This window comes from Prunus avium, chromosome 8 (genome assembly GCF_965620075.1).
Source record: "Prunus avium chromosome 8, drPruAviu1.hap1.1, whole genome shotgun sequence".
NCBI lineage: Eukaryota > Viridiplantae > Streptophyta > Magnoliopsida > Rosales > Rosaceae > Prunus > Prunus avium.
The window spans coordinates 23132097-23152168 of NC_142291.1; the positions used below are offsets into that span (position 1 = coordinate 23132097).

General features: G+C 38.8%; 1 long non-coding RNA gene across 1 annotated transcript; it reads right to left on the bottom strand.

Annotated features, from left to right (window-relative positions):
* Nucleotides 1–13521: 13521 nt before the first annotated feature.
* On the bottom strand, nt 13522–17099 carry LOC110760909 (uncharacterized). The gene is made up of 4 exons (XR_015826222.1): nt 16846–17099; nt 15779–15923; nt 15368–15699; nt 13522–14369 (listed from the first exon to the last, which is right to left on the bottom strand). It is a non-coding gene; the product is annotated as an uncharacterized LOC110760909 (long non-coding RNA).
* Nucleotides 17100–20072: the final 2973 nt, after the last annotated feature.

The following is a 20072-nucleotide window of genomic DNA, read 5'->3' on the forward strand; positions in this document are numbered from 1 at the left end:
CTTGCACACAAATGATTAGTGGATTTCACCTCAGTATAATCGGAAATTAGATACGGATTGGTATACATTTAAGTATAACAAAAAACATCATACATTAAATCTTATGATCAAGAGTACCTCTCAAGTCCATGAAACTTTGAGTACACCTGCTACCACTTATGAACAACAATATAACAATTAACTCTTTAAATAAATTTAACTATAAACATTGAGTATTTCAGGATACTCTTACTCCCTTTTGTGCACTCAAAGTGGCTGAAATCATGATCGCATATCCAGGTTGAAATTGTATCTTCTTGATTCTCAATAGGAACCTATAAGACAATAAGAAGTCTCTACCAAAATTTTATACCAAAATCATCATTAGTTGCACACATTTTCATATCAAAATTTAAGACAAAATTAGTCTCATAATAAAATTTCGGAGTATAAGAAAATTTCACTCACACCAAGTTCTCCAAAAATGCTCATTTTATAATTACTTAAAGATAATATCAAGGTTATGAAATTAAGGCAGCCCCCACATTTTAAAATATGTTAACGTAGAACCCATCCCTTCTATGTTTCCAACTTTGGCCACAAAATAAAAATAAAAATAATAAATTACAAAGCAAATTGATTGCAAGACAACAACCCCCACAATTTAAGGAAAATTTCAACATATGTGAACATTGTACCAAATCCTTATTTAATTTTAAATTCATAAGATATGCCATAATACCTTAGAGGATTTACGGGTTGAAAACCTTACACCAAAACTCAAAATTAAATGCCGCTTACAGTGATATAATTTATCATTTATGTCAGTTTTCTCCAGAAGGTTTCACAAAGTACACTTCCTGGCAATTAACTCAATGTGGCAGCTGTTAAGACTTCACAATCAAAAGAACATTAGTTCACTCAATATATTTTATCAAGATTAACTCAAGTAACTAATATGAAGGATTGCACAATTGAAATATATAGGCATTGGCAACTTTAAAATGAATCCAAGATGTTTAAACTAAATGTAATTAATTGCATAAATGTTCAGAACATTAAAGGCAATAATCACCTAACAATATCAACAACTTAACTGCCAAAAATAAGGCTCCTAGATTTTATATTCAAACAATTAATACCAAAACTGACGCAATTGAATACAAAAGAATTAATATAACAATTAAGAAAGAAAAGAATTTAGGAAAAATTTAATTATGCGTGCACGCCTTTTCAATTCGACAAAATAAAGAAGGCATGCTAATTCATACTCACTGAAATATTGTATAATTATACGTTTACAAAAGTAATGGAGAAGCACCATTAAAATCCATTAATTCCTTCACCAGAAACAATTAGATTTTGTTGAATGAAGAATTTCCTTGGAATATTACACGGTTGGGAGAAAAAAAAACTTTGATTGCTTCAGTAAAAAAAAAATTGTAATCAACTTTCAACAAATCAAAATAATCACCACATTAAGAAATTCCCATATTTGAAAGAGCAATTGAAATGAAGCCACTAAAATAATGATTTAAAGCAATACCAAAGTACAAAACAATTATATAAATGAAATGGCCGTTGCAAAGCTTCTAATTAAAGTTAATGACAACAATGGATCTCAAAAGCTAACGTCCAGAATAAATTGTTCCACATTTAAGATTTCAATATAGCACATTATATGGGAGTAATGAAAATTTTGAAAACATATGCATATGCACAAAATAGAATAGTCAAAATTAATTTCTCCATAAATGTAAAAATTCTAATTCTCAATAAATTGAAGTTGGTTTCAAAACAAGTAATCATAGAAAACTCACCAAATTAAGGTTTGACAAAATTGGGCATTCACACCAATATAAAGAAATTCCATAGAGAAAAGAAAAGGTATAAGTGTATGCAATCAAGAAGAAGTATTCTCATGGATTGGCATTTCTAGATTAAGTAAAACAATAAACAAACACAATACACACTCTGATTTGTAAAGAACAAAAGGACCATGTAGATAAGATCATGAAATAGATTTCCATTTCAGGTTATTTATTTATTTATTTAAAATTTGACAAGACTAAACAAGTGCCAAATGATAAGTTTCTGTATTGTCTTATTCACAAAATTCAAACTAAGTTAATTTCTTCGAATCACATAAATTTATAGCAATGCTCACACTTGCATAAGATAAAGTATTAATTGGTAGAACTTATTTTGTGGTACATGATATTGGACCCCTGATACCGATTCCATCATAACTCCAAATTGAAAATAACGCAAATCTCTATTCCCATAAATAAGATAAACCTTTAACACAATCGTGCAATATATATGTACATTTATATAAAATACTCGAAAGACACCACACATAACGTAATTTGATCCATTTTCCAAAAACTAAAGATAATTGATATCCAAAATCAGCAATAATATGATTAATATACCAACGCTATTGAAATAAGGTCATTAATTAGACATATTAATAAAATAAGTTGCAGAACTTTACAAAATATCAATTAGTCAATCCAAATGAATGGTCAGTGTAATGTAAATTATTAATTAAAGAAAATATATTAATAGGCTCTTAAATTTTATCAAAGCAAACTCTCAATTTCAAAATACAAGTGTTCTTTGAGTAACTTACAACTGCAAATCACAAATTAAATATATAACTAAAATTTATACAGAGGAATAATGTCTGAATAAAAATTTAGAGGAATAATAGCATAATCATAAGAGTCACAATTTCAATGCATTAATTCAAAGTATATAGCATAATATGATATAAATCGGCCAAATGCGTTTTAATTTTTAATTTTGAAAAAGGCCGAAACCCAAACAACAAAATGAACTGTGCAAAGTTTCAAGTATACAAAATGAACTGTGCAATATATATATATATATAGCATGACAAAGATGCAACAAAACAAATAATTTTTCCTCAAAATTATACAAACCAATAATTATGTTTAACCAACAAACTAATAAAAATATATTTTGATAGAACTTTGAAACTTATGGATAAACAGGTCTTTGAGCAAAAGGTTGAGAACATATTTGGTTGTTCAAACAATAAATTCAAATCATCACACTAATATTTTCAAACCAGCACGCCTTTTACCAAACACACTTAATAAATATTTTGTAAAATTAAACTATGCAGAGCTTACATATATATTATAAATATAGATATTGAATTGCAACAATTGTAAACTACAAATAACCTATAGCAGTACGGAAAGAAAATGATTTTAACATACAAAGGCTTTAGATTGTTATAAAAAAAAATATACAAAATATAGTTTTTCTTTTCCGTAAAGCCAAACACAAAACATTATATTATAAATAATGTTATAATAAATAAATAAGAAAGCTTTTAAGGTATAATGAAATTGAAGAAAACAAAATAATAGGTAAGTAAAAGGAAAATAAATAATAAGTAAGAAGGTGAGTTTGGTACGGTGAAGCACGTCAAAGACGCTGTCCTAAAGCCTTTGTAGCCTCCCTACGTGCAGGTACTGACGGTCTACAAGACTCCAAGATACGACCCCTTGTACACAAACTCAAGATCCGCTATGAGCACGTTCATAGACGGATATGGGTATCCAAGTCACAGAACCATTGCCAAAATAATAATATAAAGTAGAGAATATATATAAAAGTAGAAAAGGAGAGAATCAGTTTATGGTGGTGATTGTGGTATGTAATATTCTGATGGTGTAATGTGTGTGTTTCAAATGTGAAGGAGGAGTGGCCTTTTATAGGCATCCAAAAACAAGTAACCTTCACCAACCATAAAAGTTCACCAACCAAAAATTAAGGCATTCACCAACCAGAAATAAAACATGAATATTAAATATTTATAACCCCCACAATAAATAAAATAAAACAAAAAAATAATTAAGTAAATAAAACAGTTAAATTTTTAAAATCTTTTAAAATTCCAACAGTAGGTATCAATTATGTATTTGAATTTGTTGAAATTAGTGTTTGTAGGTGAAATTATGTATCTTAATGTGTTGAAAATAGTGTATCAGTTTTGTAACTTGATATGTTGAAGATTCTGTTAGTAGGTATCAATTATGTAATGTGTTGAAAATAGTGTTTGTAGGTTTAAAAATGTGTAGATAATATTGGAGTATGTATCACTTCTGTATGTTAATGTGGTCATAATATTGTCAGCATGTATCAGTTCTGTTTCTTAAGCAAAATGTGTCTTTCGCAGGTATAAAATGGATTGTGGGTTTGAGCTTTGTTTCCCGGAGTCAGAGGTCTATTCTGCGCGGGTGAATAATCTGTGCGTGGCGCAAACAGTACTTTGTAATTTTGGGGCGCATTTCAGTGAGTCGCTTATGGAAAGATTTAGAGAGAGCTGTTTTGGGCACTTGTTGGGACTCCATAAAATTGCATTTAGTGGTCAAATTTTGCATGGTCTGGCACTCTGGCGAGTCGGAGGACTTGGTGTGAAGGACATGATGGGCCTTAGTTATGCAATAGGGTCCAACGTTGCTCAATTCAGTGTAAAATATTTTTGTTTGATAAGTGGTCTAAAATGTGGAACCGAGCCTGACATAACGTCTGCCGGGGAAGATCATAAGCGATTTATGAAAGCGCATTTTACCAACATGAGTCACATTACTGGCCAGGACTTAGAAAATGCATTCCTAAAGTCCGAAAGAGGAAGCGAGGACTCGTTCAAATTGGGACTGCTGTATTTTGTGGAGTCTATGATAATGGGTAGACCCCAAAATGTAAAGATAAATGAGGACTACTTACATTTGGTTCATAAAATGGATGAATTCAACAAATATCCGTGGGGATCTATATCGTTTGAGTGTCTGTAAGATTCTCTGTTGTTTGTTCCTGAGAAGAAAGAGAGAGATGAAGACAAGGATGGGCAGGGGAAAGGGGAGAAAAAGCGAAAAAAGGCGGTGCAGAGTTCAGTGAGAAAAGGGAAGAAAAACGTGGAGGATGAGAAGCCTAAAAGAATTAACAGACCTGCATGGAATATAAAGGGATTGAGCTATGCTTTCTAGGTATGATTTAGTTCAAAATTAGTGTTTGTAAAATTTAAGTTCGTGACTAAGTACTGACTTTGATAATCTATTTGTTGTAGATTTGGGCGTATGAATTAATTGCTGAATTGGGAATTCCCCCCCTTAGAGATTGTAGGCGGATCGAGGAAACTGCATTAATCCCTCGAATTTGCCGGTGGGAATCCACAGAGAAAGTGCCCGAGTTTAGAAAGCTGAACGCTTATATATTTCAAAGCAAACATGTGTGTAGTTAATAATTGATTTCAATAGTATGTTGGTTTCATGAGGAAATGTGTTTACTATTGTATATGACCTGTTAACTGTATATGTTTGACAGCCTGTTATTGATCGGTTCATAATTGTATATCATTTTGTACCATTCTAGCTTATGATTTGGTTATGTTTTTTAGTTAAACTTGTGCTTTTAATCATTTTTGTGTTTATCTTTCAGTTCATTGAGCTTTAGGTAACAATGATGGCTTTGGATAGGAAATGATGCAATCCATGCATGTTAAGGCCTGATTTGGGTGAATGGAAGAAGAGCTTAAAGACAAACTAATTTTGGCTACAAACCCTTGCCAGCCCAGTTTCGTAGGTCAACTTCTTGGCCTTGGATCAGCATGCTCTGGGGCTCGGATGAGGTGAAGATCTTCATGAAAGTTGTTCCAATGGGTGTGTGCTATAACATACCCAAATTTCAGCCCAATTGAACATATCTGGAGTCCTTAGCCCATCCAACACTGAACCCTGCTCAGGAGGATTTGCAGCTGCCAGCTTTTAGCCATGTGCCTCCTTTTAGCCATAACTGACTTTGTACCCAACATAATGAGTGAAGTAGGGAGGCATTCCAGCTATGAAAGTCTAAAGGAGCAAGTTGGTACATGCTGGAGCTATTAAAGAGAAGCATGTGCATGAATGTGAAGCAAAAAGAATGAAATGAAATGAAATTAAGTCAATTCCAGTCTCTGTTCGGCAGCCAATTTGCAAGGCCCAAAACGCATACTTCTACTACTCCGATGGGAATACTTTCTTCATAGAAGTTGTTCCAATGGGTGTCTAGTATAACATATCCAAATGTGAGCCCCATTGGATACGTTTTGAAACCTCTGGCCTTCTTACACCAAGTCTGGTTCAGAAGAATCATTTCTTTTCAGCAATCAAAAGAAAACCACATGGGTTGGAAGCAAAAGGCAGCCACAATTGAACACCTTTGAAAACCCATGTGAAGAAAGCTTCAAGAGCAGCAAAAGAAGTATGGGATGGAATTGATTCCAACCACACTAACATAGACAAGATGAAGTGAGAGTTATGAGTTGTATTAAAAGAGGAATGGTGGTGTTGGAATTCATCATGATGTTCCTCCCTCTTAGCCCTATAAATAGAGAAGTCTTCAAGCTTCAAAACACACCCCAAGGGGGGGAGCTCTCAAACACTTCTCTAGAGCTCCCTTCCCTTCTCTCCCTCAAATTCTCTTAGTTTCCTTTCAAGTTGTCAATTGTTGTAACAAAATGATTTTACTAAATTTTCCTCCAAGTTTTCAAGTTCTACTTTAATTTTATTTGTAATGTACATTCTTTCTTAAGTATTCAAGTTTAATTAGTTTCCAAGTTTCAATTATGATTTTTGTTCTTATTCATTATGCTTATAAGTTAATATGCTAGTTTGAATGATTGATCACCATTTAGGCTTGCATGTTAGCTATCTTGGTTTGAATTAAGAGTAGACACCATGCTTTAATTCGAATTGAACTATGGATAGGAAGAGTATGTATGAACATTCGACAATAGGGATTAGATACATACTTGGTTGTTTAAAATGTTCTTCTATGCTTAATGGGTTCCTAATGCTTAATTTTAGGTTGGATAACAAATGATCAAATTAGGGAATTAGGAACACAAGGTTAGGACCAAACACCATGGCTTAATCATACTTTAGCTAGAATCAATCCGTTAATCTAATTGAACTTGGGAACTTATCTACTTGAGTTATTTTCTTTTCTTTCTTTCTTGTTTTATTTATTTTATTTCATGTTCTTTTGTTTTGTGTAGGAAAACTGAATTGGATTATTCAATCACCAATCCCTATGGAATCGACCTCGCACTTACATATGCTATACTACCGAACGGCTCATGCACTTGCGAGTATCACAAGTTGAGGATGCAGCTGAATCCATTTTGGTGCAGCTGAATCGACGCAACAGTTATACTGCGGCTCTTACGACCAAGTGAATTGGAGATGAGGCAACCATATTGGAGTTGGGGATTAGTTGTTCCTGAATGTGATGCACCTAGTGCAGGCCCGCGGGTATGTAAGGACGTTGATGAATTAAACTCTGTTGTGCAGCAGTTGAAGAATGAGGTTGCACTATTGCACCGTGAGAACGGTGAGCTGGAGGAGAGAGTGTTACGCTTGGAAAAGTGTACCAGTCATGCAGATGCCAGGAAGAGTGAGGATGATGGAGAGGAGAGACTTAAGACTGAGGATGCTGGAGAGGAGAGACATAAGACTGAGGATGCTGAAGAGGAGAGACATGAGATTGAGGATGCTGGAGAGGAGAGTGATAAAACCGAGGAAGGTGGAGTAGCCGAATTGAGAGAGGAGTGTGTACAAAATGCGAAAGAAGAGGTGTGTTGAGGCCCAAAAAATCCATGGTTGGGCCCGAATGAATTCATGGCCCAAAAGCGATATATTATCGAGAAAAGACTCGATTTGGAGCACGCAAAAATCTGCCATGCACGAGTTATACTTCGCATGCCATGCCAAATAAAAATCCATCATGCTAGAAAATAAGATTAAAAGCATAAAATGCATTTAGCTCTGCAAATCCATGCTAATTATCTTATCAAGCGTCGTAATTAAAAGCATGCCAAGCAACATGCCATGCCAAGCGGGAAATCGTTATTTCACACCCAATTACACTGCAAGCTTAAGTGGGCCCAAGCCACTCAAATGCCCGGGGCTTGCTTGAGTGGGTTGTGGTATGGATGGTAACAAGTTATCATGGGGCCCATCAATGGGTTAAGAAATGGAAGTCTTGGGTCGCTTGGGGGCCTCGGGACTCAGGCCCATTTTCTTAAGCCCAAACATGGGTAAGCACAAGGAAGGAGATGAGCCATTACCTCAACCAAAATAGCCCATTAACCCAATTAGAATAAACTAGCCAAAATAAGCCCATTGGTCCAATTAGAGTAAACTAACCAAAAAGCCCAACATTTGACAAAGCCACCCCATCCATTGGATAGATCATGTGGATAAAAAACCAACATAATTAGGATAGAAACTAGCTCAGACTCTGGCACTCAGTTTGGAACCAAAACCACAAAACCAACGTTGGAAATCTGCACATGGGAGGCTGCTGGGAACTAGTCCCAAGTATAGGAATTCAAGAAACCAAGGAATTTTAGCACGCAAGAAGGATGCCACCCCTTAAACCAACGGGTACAGCCACTTTCTTTCCTTCATCAGACTTGACCATGGAAATTGGAAGAAAGAGGAGGAAGAAGATGAGTGAAAAGGGGAAGCTCCCTTCTGAGGCAGCCGCTGGAAGAGGCTTGGGGCACCCAAAATCTCTGATTTTAGGGGATAGGGCAGAGCTGGCTTTGCCACCATGAGATAAGTCAAGAAGGAAGAGAAGAAAGGAAGAGAAAAACTTAGCTAAGTTAGGAAGAAACCATTAGGGTTTCTTGGAGAAGAGCAAACCCCAGCAACTATAAATAGGGCCTCTTCTACCCAGCCAGAACGACAACCCACAACCTTCAGAGAGCAAGCTTTCTCTCTCACTTGCAAACCCAGCAATTTTCGTGCTATCCCTGCCAAGTCTCCTTTATTTCCTCTGTTTTGGCTGATCGACAGAAGTTTTGGCAGAGTCTCCGCCAAGCTGCCAGAAGCTACAAAAATCACCCAAAACTCTCCACCAATCCTCCTTAGAACCCCTCCTTTCTTCCATTAGAACCTCTGTCCTTCGTAGGAGCCCACAACTCTCTCTCTCTAAAGTGCTAAACCTATGATAATTTTGCTCCCATGCCACATGCCTCTCATGCCAAGCCCGAAAGTTTATCTGTAAACATGAAGAAATTATCTGTAAGTTGCTGTTGTTTTTGTTGGTGAAGATAACCAAAATACTTCCTAAGGCTTTGCTGCCCTTTCGAAGCATTTTGGGGCTTAATTTTCGAACTCAGACAAAGGGGACAACTTCATCAGCCCAGCCCACTTGCTGCTGGAAGAAAAAAGACCCCTACATAAATTGGCGACTCTGCTGGGGATTAGGCCGCTATCTTCACCAATACTCCTAAAGAGGAAGACCATAAGCAATAAACCAGAGAAAATAAAGAGATAAGAACATTCCCTATGTCTTTATTTGTTTTTTCCTTTTGTTGGCTATCGACTTTGCAGAACAAACATAATATAAATTACTCACATGCTCTCTTTGTTTGTGTCTTAGATCTCCATTTCCAAGCAAAAAAAGACCTTGTATGAAGGCCGAGGGCTTTGGCAAGTCCATTATTCATGCCATTGAGCAAGCTACACATGCAAAGCCCAAATTACTTGGGGGCTTCGTGCCAAGCAAATTTTTTTCAAAAAAAAAAGAGAGAAAAAGCCAGCCACAAGCCAAGCATCTGCAAAGAGAATTGAACTTCTTTTTAAGTTTTCTGCCTAAGATGTTCCAGCAGTTGAAGAAGCCAAAATATGCCATAAGTATCTTGAAGCGCAAAAAGAAAAGCTTCATATCTTGCACAAAGCTACGCATGCTCTTCAACTCAAAATTAAACAAGTCCTCTCCAAAACACTGCTTGCGTTGCCTCCATCTTTGGCCCTACCCACAGAATGCCTCGACTCTCTATGCCAATGTCAGTTCCACAATCTAAATGCCCTCTGTTGGAGGCCAACAAAAAAGATAAGAACATCTCTTTTTTCCTACCTTTTAGATTTCACAATAAAATATATATTATCATGCCATATGCCATTACATTTATACTTGCAAAAATAACACGAGCATGTCATCTATTCAAATGTAAACATGTACTGATAAATTACCTTCTTGACATATATGTATAGATATATCATGTTTTAGGCTAATACCAACATAGTAAAGTTGGACTATTAAGCTTCCTTTATTTCTTGTCTTTCACTTTGATAGGAATACAAACGATAGACATTTACACACCACCAAAAGCACGAGCATCACCACATGCTTTAATATTGATGTGTGATTCATTCGTTGTTTAATACCGTTGGATGACATCCATTTAAAATCGACAAATATTACTATATTCATTTGCAGTTGCAACACATATGTTATTTTAACCACCATCTGCTTTGGTCATGCAGAAATTATATATTTGTCAAGCACTCTGCTTTTCCCACGATAGACAGAACCACAGTGACTCAGAGTCAAGGCAAGATGCCTCTCATAGAAAAGAAGAACATGCAGGTGAAGGAGCTTTCACCCTCGCAAACCTTGTTGCAACCATCCATGCTATGGAAGAAACCCAGAGGGAGATTGTGGACACAATCAAAGAGCCAAAAAGCTCAGTTTCCAAGCCAAGCAAAGAAAATGGAAGGCCATCCCAAGAGGAGTCTATCGCTGCCGGAATAGGTTCTGAACAAAAGAGGCCATCTTTTGTCGCCCATGAAGATGCCATCGCCATGCTAGAGAAGAAACTAAGCCAAAGCCAGGATGATTGGAAATATGCCCCTCAGCCACCATATCCATCAAGCCTACTCCAGCAGCCATACCCCAAAGGCTATGAAGCACCAAGCTTTTTCCTTTTCGATAGAAGGAAAAAAAGCCCGAAGGAGCATGTCAACCGTTTCATTGATGCTTTGGGACCACACGCTAGAAATCATAATCTCCTTCTCCGGGAGTTTTCAATAAGTCTTACCGATCGTGCTTATACGTGGTACACAACATTGGCACCAAATTCCATATGCTCTTAGGAAGATTTGGCAGGCAGGTTCTGTAAAGAATACTTCCAGCATGAGGAAAGAGTTACTACCACTCAACTCAATAACACTTGCTCAATGCTCTCAGCCTCATCTCTGCGAATGACTTCACCAAGCAATATATTGGTCATGTGCAAAGGACCCGAGCCTCCAAACAACAAATAAGAAAACAAAGGCTCTTATGTTTCCTACCCAACATCTCAACACACTGCCATTATCATCCATTCCTTAGACAAATATCTCTCTATACTTCCAGTCATAGAAGTTCAGGCACCACTGGAAAAGCCGCCGGAAGAGTGGCTGGAAGAAGAACAGAGCCAGTCGTTGAAATCCAAACACCACTGCTGGAAGAGCCGCTGCCAGAAGCACATGCTACCACCACCGAATCATGCCAAATTGTCACCATTGCAACAAAGGGATATCCCAAGTTCATCATGCCATGCAATGACCCAAACAAATACTAAGAAGGCCATGTTGCAAGGGTTTTTGTAGCTTATGCCCATCAAATCCTTTTCTAATGATTATGGTGCACTTGGGGGCTGAGGAAGGAATTCATTGCAATCACCACAGCAGTGATTCCAAAACCCCAAATGAGCTTAAAAATCCATTATTACCAAAACCACTATTCTCAGACCAAAGATCTCCTTGAAATTCCAATTATGTTACAATGACCTCCAAGTTCGCCATCACTTGTTGTTGTAACCCAACACATTTGCTGCAGTGACCACATGCAAAGCTCAAGCTTCAATAGCCAAGCCCAAGCTTTTGGTCCCTAAAACATGTTCACAACAGCTGCAACAAACAATACCAAAGTTGTCGTAACTGATATGCTCCAGCACCTCAAAGAACTTTCTAAGCCTTGACCATTCCAATGACCAAGTTTAGGAGTCAAAACCGAAAGGCTATTGGGATGTCTCAATTGCCGCAATTCCATAATCAAGCATCATCAAGCCCCAAGCCTTAGTCAAGAAATCCAAGCACTATGTTGTACTCAAGAAGGAAAACATCTCAATTCATGACAAATTGAAGATATTGCGAAGGTAATGCTATGATACTGCTGGAAGAACCTAAATGCTGTCAAGATGAAGTTTATTTTACCAAGCAATCAGAATTTTTGAAGCGATGTCAAGCTTTCAAGAAAAGGGGTGCTGGAAGCGTATTTTCCTATATTCATCTATTCTTCACCTGCAACATCCGACCACTGCTTTCCATACTCTAAAGAAGATCTTGCACGCCGAGATACATGAAGGAACTCTAAAAGGCAAGCTATTGCCAAAACGAAGGGGAAAGTAGATGGCTATTGTCATTACGTGCTTTGATGACTTGCTCGACGACAACGTATTGTGCCACCCGTGGAAGAATGACCCAAATCCACTGGAGGCAATGTGGGAACCTTGTGGAAATATGGAGAAGGCCTACTAGAGCAAATATTCAAAATCTGCAAGCTATGACACCCCATGGCTACTTGCAAATGGATGGGAGAATGGTTCCAACAGCGAAGTATTCACATTGGACATGCTAGAAGAAAGCCACTCGGGGGCTTCATTTGGTCATCAAGATTATCAAGAAGCAGCTGCTGTAACCTCTCATAAACTCACAGTGGGTTATGAGCTGCAAATCACTCTTTAATTAGTTGGGTTATGAGCTGCAGGCAAGCAAAGCAGCAACTGTAGCTCTATTAAATATCTCTGCAGAGCATGATATCCTAGTACAACACATGCCAAATACATGCCAACCTAGGCCACAAGCTTTCATGCTATTGCAAGTCATGCACACGCCTGGGCCTTTTCATACTTGGGGGCTTGATTTGATTGGAGTATTCATCAATGCAAAGTGGCTCAAAGTCTTATTATTGCTGAATTGCTTTTGCACCTATCATTTTGTTTTGGCTTTTCAAATTTATTTCAAAAATGAACTTCTTATGTATTTTCACCCTATGCTTTCACAACTTTTGTAAAATGCACCACCATTATGGCATGCCAAGGTGTGAGACGATATTTGCAATGAGAATGGAGTATTTTGGAAAAGGGAAAAGCCTCTAGAATTCTTCCTTGCTTTTACCTTCTTCTGTTTTGCAAAACATGTTCTTTGAAAAAAAAAAAATAGACAAGCAAACTTTTCTTTACAAAACTAAGCCTTTCAGCAGTAACTATACCAAGCAAAGCCACCTAGATGGGATCCCGAACTGTCAACAAGCATCATGCCTAAGCAAAATAGCACAAGTCATGCAAAGCCAAGCTATTACAAAAAGGGCATGCAATTCTTGAGGTGCCGGAACAACGAAACCATTGTAGCCTTTCGATGAGCAATTCAAAACTTCACGACATCCAGAAATTCTTACAGGAGCCTTTGTGAAAATCATGCATACAATGGCCTGGCCCTTTTAAAGGTGCGGCAAGAGGGTGCATTTTAGGCCAAATGAGTAGACAAGCCTTGCGAAAGTTTTAAAGAGCAATGCATCGAAGATTTAGCTCAAAGATCCTATCAAAATTTCGACAGCATATACCTTGTTCTTAAGGCTAGCCAACCTGTCAGAAAGATTTCAAGAAGTTCACAAGAGCAAATTCTCCCAACCAAGCAATATATATATATATATAAGATGTACGGATTACAACATGCCTCAAGCATTTAGAAATTAATGCAGGTTCCAGCGGTTCAATAGTACATTACAAAGTCGTAACGACATAGTCGTTAGACTATCTGAAAAGTACATGGCCATTGCAAAAACAAAGTTACACATGTTGAAGATTTGTACATCCTATGGTATCAAGAAAGATGGAAGCTGTGCACTGAGCCAACTGACCCCAAGCCAAAGAAAACAACCTGTGAAATAAAAGGAGGCAGCACTGCCGGAAGGTACAGGGCAGTGCCAGCAGCTATGTCGAATGTTCCGAGAAGAAGAGGAGTAGAAGGCAGCACTGCCAGAAGGTACAGGGCAGTGCCAGCAGCTATGTCGAATGTTCCGAGAAGAAGAGGAGTAGGAGGTAGCACTGCTGGAAGGTGCAGGGCAGTGCCGGCAGCTATGTCGGATGTTCCGAGAAGAAGAGGAGTAGGAGGCAGCACTGCTGGAAGGTGCAAGGCATGCCGGCAGCTATGTCGGATGTTCCGAGAAGAGGAGGAGTAGGAGGCAGCACTGCTGGAAGGAGTAGGGCATTGTCTACACCTGCATCGGATGTCCCAAGAACATGGGGGGCTGCCGAAACCAAACCCTTCTTTATGCAGCACCTCGATATAGACGCAGGATCAATCACTGAAGCAGTTTCCGTCACTGGCTCTTCGCTTACTGCAACATGTTCACAAGCATTCTTGAGCAATGGAGGGGGTCTTCCCCTCTTCAATTTATCATCCAGTGAATAAAGGTGGTCACTAATAATTGACAACGGGTTGATGTCATGGCAGGTCTTGACAAGCAATGAATCCCTGCAAGAATTGCCAACAAAGAATATGCTGAAAAATGGTTCTCTGTGTTAAAGCCAAGCAATCTCCACACTAGCATGCAAGCGATATGAACTTTACAAGCCAAGCAAAGCAAGCTATCTCATGCCAAGCGAAATGCATAAACAAAAAAAATATTTTCGAAGCATCATGCAATCTATTACTCAAGCTCATGACAAGAAAATTTCCCATTCCATGCTCAATCAATCATTCCAGCAGACCCTTTTTTCACAAAGCAAGTGCTACAAACTGAACACTGTTTACCTCCTAGTAACCTTTTTCACAAAAACAAAAAAACAGAACCCCTATGAGTTACACAGCATCCTTGCAGACCCATCATACACATGTTTATATCTAAAGCCAAAAAAATAAATAGCCATCCATGAACAAGCTCTAAGCTCATAAAAATTTAAAATTTAAAATAAATAAATAAATTAATTAATTAATTAAAAATTAAAAAAACTAATTGTGCTTTCCTCAAGCTTTCAAACAGCCTCTGATCTTACGTATTAATCATGCGGTTACAAGCATACGCTCTTGATCCATATAGTTCAACAACAATCAAGAAGGTGGTCAAGAACGTAGCACACGCAAAATACACGCCAAGCATGGCAGGTAAAGCGCACGCCAAAGGAAACGCTTAAGCAAATATCCAAGCAGCATGCAATTTATCCATGGCAAGCAAAATTTTCAAGCAATTCCCATGAGAAGCAAATTCTCCCTCAAAATGCAAAAAGATTCAAGCATTGCAGAGCATGCATTCTGTCAATTTCTATTTCCACAACATGGGAGAAAAGTCCAGATTTATTCAAGCATGCGTTCATAAGAAAAACAAGCCTAGGCCAAGATATCAGTCTATATCTATTCCTACAGAGTTAAAAAGAAGGACCTGAGATTCCAGCAAACAAGCAAAGCCCATGGGCATGAAGAACCCAACAAGCCCCTCAATAGATTCAAGAAATTGCAAAGAGGAAAGGGCATACCTTGTTAATCACCTCGAAGGACGACCTCAAATGCACCAAGAAAGAAGGGAAGTTGGTTCTAGAAGAAGGGTAGTTGGTGCCGGGAGAAGGGTAGTTGGTGCTAAAAGAATATCGTATCTACTATTTCACCCTACCATCTCCTTCAGCACCATTGTTGATCTCATTATTTATGCAACCAGCTGACCCATCATTGCAATTATCCCCATGTTCTTCTACATAGACTTTGGCATCATCATTATTCTCAGGCATACTTGAGAATTGGTCTTTCTGAAGATGGATACCTCGGCAACTAATACTTGCAAGAACTTCTTCTCGTGGCTATATGACAACTCCTGAAAAACATAAATACATCAATTAAAGAAGAATGATCATGTCTCAAGAGTACATTTGCAGCGCATTTGCAGTGCTTACTTTGACATTTAATTGACTTGCTATTATGGATGCGAGCGTTAGAAGTTGTCACAGAAGACTTCACATACTGAGCATGCTTGGGGATTGGTGCAGAAAGTTCTTCTCCGGCCTTGAGAGGGCTAATCGCGACCACTTTTGCACTAGCCTTGGATGACGATCAAGCAGAGAAATGCACAAACAACATGCAAAGATAATAGGCAAGCTCATTAATCAAGCATTTGATCATGGTATAATACCAACTCACACAACATATACTATGCCAAGCTCATAGAGGAATAAATGAGGCCAACACGCTCAATGCTAAAACATGCCAAGCGAAACTTATAGATGAACTTTCCTACCATGTCAGCTGGACATCCCACCTTTGGAAAATCGCTAAAAATCAAGCCTATAACCAAAAAATCCCAAACTTTCCAGATTCTTACTAGACATATCAAACTTCATTTTTCTAAAATTTCATTACATTTAGAGTTCGGGAAGGCTGTCAAACAGATTCCCAAAACATGTCATGCAGCAGGAATTGCACAACCTCAGCAGCTTAGCCCATACTTTGAAACTACTCCAAAAATTCATTTTTGCTTCAAATGACACAAGACCAGTTCCAACATGACCATTGAAAAGCCTATTTTCATATGTCGAAAGCTCCAACCCAGATTTGAAAAGAAATTTTTCAAAAGTTCAAAAAACAGCCAGCAAGCTACTTTGAGTCATTTTCACGAACACTTAGCATGCATTACCTAAGTAAGCTTGTGGAAGTCTTGTTTATCACCAAGCTAAAACCCTAAATCACAAGCTCAACCACAGAATTCAGTGCCTAATTCACAAATTTTGAGAAATACGAAGGAACTCAAGCTTCAAGAAAACAAGCATGCATCAAAGGCATCAACATCAATCCATGTACACACTTTGGAAAAATGAGAGCAGAGAACAATACAATGGTCGGATGATCCCCAATTTTGGATATGTGGTAAACAACATAATTTCAAGCAAGTTTCATGAAGTAAGCACAATCACCAGAGCAGTAGATATCAAGAACAAGTGCAGAAACCGAATCTGCAGGAACTCACCAGCCATTGATGAATACAGAAGCTACAGACCCGTTTTGAGGCATCAGAAAAATTCAGAAAATTCTCAAAATTTTATAGGCTTTAGTCTTCGAGCAGATGAACAACTTTCATAAAGAAAGTTTTCTGATCGGAACTTTCGAAATGTTACTTCTGAATTGATGAACAGTACCCACGGGTTTGGATTCTTGAAGAAGGAGAAGAAGGAAGAAATAATAAATGAAAAAGAAGAATGAGGCAGTTGGCATTGGGAAACCGCAAGTAACTGTTGGAGATTATCATTACACATCGTCATTTTGCACGCGGGAAGAAGAAGGGTTTCCTGCAGGTGCAAATTTGATTTTTGGGTTGGGTTTTAATTATCAGGCCCATTCCAGCACTTATCCATGGCCCTAATAATTAAGGGGGCTAATGTTGAGGCCCAAAAAATCCATGGTTGGGCCCGAATGAATTCATGGCCCAAAAGCGATATATTATCGAGAAAAGACTCGATTTGGAGCACGCAAAAATCTGCCATGCACGAGTTATACTTCGCATGCCATGCCAAATAAAAATCCATCATGCTAGAAAATAAGATTAAAAGCATAAAATGCATTTAGCTCTGCAAATCCATGCTAATTATCTTATCAAGCGTCGTAATTAAAAGCATGCCAAGCAACATGCCATGCCAAGCGGGAAATCGTTATTTCACACCCAATTACACTGCAAGCTTAAGTGGGCCCAAGCCACTCAAATGCCCGGGGCTTGCTTGAGTGGGTTGTGGTATGGATAGTAACAAGTTATCATGGGGCCCATCAATGGGTTAAGAAATGGAAGTCTCGGGTCGCTTGGGGGCCTCGGGACTCAGGCCCATTTTCTTAAGCCCAAACATGGGTAAGCACAAGGAAGGAGATGAACCATTGCCTCAACCAAAATAGCCCATTAACCCAATTAGAATAAACTAGCCAAAATAAGCCCATTGGTCCAATTAGAGTAAACTAACCAAAAAGTCCAACATTTGACAAAGCCACCCCATCCATTGGATAGATCATGTGGATAAAAAGCCAACATAATTAGGATAGAAACTAGCTCAGACTCTGGCACTCAGTTTGGAACCAAAACCACAAAACCAACGTTGGAAATCTGCACATGGGAGGCTGCTGGGAACTAGTCCCAAGTATAGGAATTCAAGAAACCAAGGAATTTTAGCACGCAAGAAGGATGCCACCCCTTAAACCAACGGGTACAGCCACTTTCTTTCCTTAATCAGACTTGACCATGGAAAGAGGAAGAAAGAGGAGGAAGAAGATGAGTGAAAAGGGGAAGCTCCCTTCTGAGGCAGCCGCTGGAAGAGGCTTGGAGCACCCAAAATCTCTGATTTTAGGGGATAGGGCAGAGCTGGCTTTGCCACCATGAGATAAGTCAAGAAGGAAGAGAAGAAAGGAAGAGAAAAACTTAGCTAAGTTAGGAAGAAACCATTAGGGTTTCTTGGAGAAGAGCAAACCCCAGCAACTATAAATAGGGCCTCTTCTACCCAGCCAGAACGACAACCCACAACCTTCAGAGAGCAAGCTTTCTCTCTCACTTGCAAACCCAGCAATTTTCGTGCTATCCCTGCCAAGTCTCCTTTATTTCCTCTGTTTTGGCTGATCGACAGAAGTTTTGGCAGAGTCTCCGCCAAGCTGCCAGAAGCTACAAAAATCACCCAAAACTCTCCACCAATCCTCCTTAGAACCCCTCCTCTCTTCCATTAGAACCTCTGTCCTTCGTAGGAGCCCACAACTCTCTCTCTCTAAAGTGCTAAACCTATGATAATTTTGCTCCCATGCCACATGCCTCTCATGCCAAGCCCGAAAGTTTATCTGTAAACATGAAGAAATTATCTGTAAGTTGCTGTTGTTTTTGTTGGTGAAGATAACCAAAATACTTCCTAAGGCTTTGCTGCCCTTTCGAAGCATTTTGGGGCTTAATTTTCGAACTCAGACAAAGGGGACAACTTCATCAACCTAGCCCACTTGCTGCCGGAAGAAAAAAGACCCCTACAAGGTGCAATATACAACCCCAGATATAAATTGGGATGATCCAGATGTGGTGTGTGCCACCCTTGTTAAATTCCTTACGAATCCTCCTCGAAAGATTGACATGTCCACTGCGGAGGGTGAATGTGGCGAAGATGTTATAGTTGGGGTGGGCCGAAAGAGGGGTCGAGGAAGGAGTCGGACGGTTGGTCTTGTGACGAAGAGGCCAAGGGCAGTGGTAAGGGAAACTCCATGGCAAGGTCGGGAGATTCCCAATATTTTGAAGGACCCAATTGCTAACCCCCTAAGGCCTGTTCCTCGTGATTCCCTTCTGGAGGTGGCAAAATTCTGCTGGGAATGGGGACAAAAAGTAAAGTAAGTTCCCTTTGCCCGTCCTTAGTGAAATGTAAATGGTTTATTATGATTACCTATTGAGTCACTGGTGAAACGGAATTGATAATAACAATGATTGACAAATATAGTTCACATGTGCGGTTATGTGGAGACGAAGCTATGGAAGGTTCGCATAACTTCTTTGTTCGGTTGCTGACCAAGGACGGTTGGTTGGATGACTCGGTAAGCATTGATTGATTTGGGATTTTGTCGATAAGCCCTTGCTATGTAGTAATCGATTGATTTAATAATGGAAACAACCATTTTATGTAGAACATTGACATGGCCTTGCATTTGCTACGGGAGCGGCACAACAGGTCTGGCAAGTGGGCGGGTTCTGACTGGACGATATTGGACACCACTTTTCAAGTTTGTATTATTTCATAAGCATTGTTTGTTTTGAAATTCCGTATCCGTTATGATGCATAACTCGTGTGCCACTATGCAGAAATATGCTGCCTTAGATTACACGCAAATGAAGTCGTATATTGGAAAGGAGGAGAGGAAGCACAGCAACGGTCTAGTGGGATTGGTGAAGGGCGAAGGGCATAAGTTGGCTAAATCATGGGGGTCTGTGAATCAAGTTTTTTTGCCCTTCAACGTAGAAAGGCAGAAGCACTGGATCTTACTTGTTATCGATTTAAAAGAGTGTAAGATAAGGGTATATGATTCAAAAGTAGATCTGTGCAGAACTCAAGCCATCCAACGGGCTGTGCAGCCGGTGTCCAAAATACTGCCCCGGTTGTTACACGAAGCTGGATATATTGGCGACGGTCTACTTCTTAAAACTGAGTGGCCAGTTAGTCGCGTTTTGGATGCACCCCCCCCCCCCCCCCCCCC